Source organism: Paroedura picta, chromosome 12 (genome assembly GCF_049243985.1).
Source record: "Paroedura picta isolate Pp20150507F chromosome 12, Ppicta_v3.0, whole genome shotgun sequence".
In the NCBI taxonomy this organism is placed as follows: domain Eukaryota; kingdom Metazoa; phylum Chordata; class Lepidosauria; order Squamata; family Gekkonidae; genus Paroedura; species Paroedura picta.
Genome location: NC_135380.1, coordinates 3996250 through 3997875, shown reverse-complemented (window position 1 = coordinate 3997875; position 1626 = coordinate 3996250).

Sequence of the window (1626 nt, the reverse complement as noted above, 5' to 3'; positions counted from 1 at the left end):
TTTAACACTCTTTACAAATTGCCGCAGTGAATAACTTGTTGCGTGTGTTTATCCCCTCTCAAATTGTCTCTTAGCTGAAGCCATCTATCTTCATTCGTCACCAGCAGGACAGTCTTCAGGCACTTGGTTATTTCGCGAGGAAGAGGTACCAGGGGCAGCTGGGGCTCGATCCAGACCTGCTAGGCCGGCGGTAGTCAACCTGTGGTCCTCCAGATGTCCATGGACTACAATTCCCATGAGCCCCTGCCATGAGCCCCTGCCAGCGAAATGTCCCAATTTCCTCCCCCTCCCCAGTCTTTTAAATTAGACCTGCCATTTAATCTTCCTGTACTAATAATTTGCCAACTTATTATCATTGGCCTTAGCTCTGGGGTGGGACCCCATGACCTCAGGTCCCTTAGAGTCCATTATACAATTTGCCCAGCCCCTTTTTCCAAAGAATGAGGTCAACTGCAACTTAAGAGAATGATAATACAATCTTAAATTGTCTCTCCATGTGGGACCTGGGGTTCACCCAGAATTACAGTGCGTCTCCAGATGACAGATCAACGTTGGCTGGCAAACGCTGGCAGGGGCTCATGGGAATTGTAGTCCATGGACATCTGGAGGACCACAAGTTGACTACCCCTGTGCTAGGCCACCCCTGATCTCAGAGAGAGAGATGGATCTGAGGGAGTGCCCACGGAAAGGATAGCTTATACGCAGAATTCAACTTTGCTGTTCTTACAGGTGTCGCTGGATTTAAACTTTGTTATATATGCATTGCATTTAACATGCGTGTGTGTGTGTGTACGCACACTTTCATTACAACTAGCACAGAAAAACAAGGTCATGAAGAATGGTTGCCAGCCTCCAGGAGAGGCCTGAAGATCCCCTGGAATGACAATGAATCTCCAGCTGGGAGGAAACGGGCAATGCTACAAATCGGCTACGATGCAGTTTCTTGAAATCACTTTTTCCCTTCTGCATGCTTAAGTGCCAGGACTGCATCATCAGGGAAGCGAAGAGCGTAGGTGGGAAGAAGGAAAGTTTCACCCTTTCCTCTTGTGTCTTTTTTCTCCCTCCCCCGCCTGCTCTGGCCCCCATTGGAGGAGATGTATGGATACCCGTCAGTATTCCCTGATCAAAATGAAAGCAGCTTGAGGGCTGAGAGCCTTTGCCAATACTCACCTCAGTGGCCCACGAGCCTGATTCAGTATAAGGCCGCTTCATGTGAAAGCAAAGACACTTGTGAGTCCTTCCCTTGGGGAACGGGCTGTGGCTCAGTGGCAGTGCATCTGCTTGGCATGCAGAAGGTCTCAAGTTCAATCCCCAGTTAAGGAGAGGTGTTGGTAAGAGGTGTTGGGGGATATGTACCTAAGATCCTAGAGCAGGGGTAGTCAAACTGCACCCCTCCAGATGTTCATGGACTCCAATTCCCAGCAGCGAATGCTGGCAGGGGCTCATGGGAATTGTAGTTCATGAACATCTGGAGGGCCACAGTTTGGCTACCCCTGCCCTAGAGAGCTGCTTCCAGTCTAAGCAGGCAATCCTGGCCTTGATGGATTCATAGTCCGAGTCAGCAAAAGGTGCTGCAAGCATTTGTGGGTTCAGTCCCAGGGGGGAGAATAATTTACATAGTGGTAA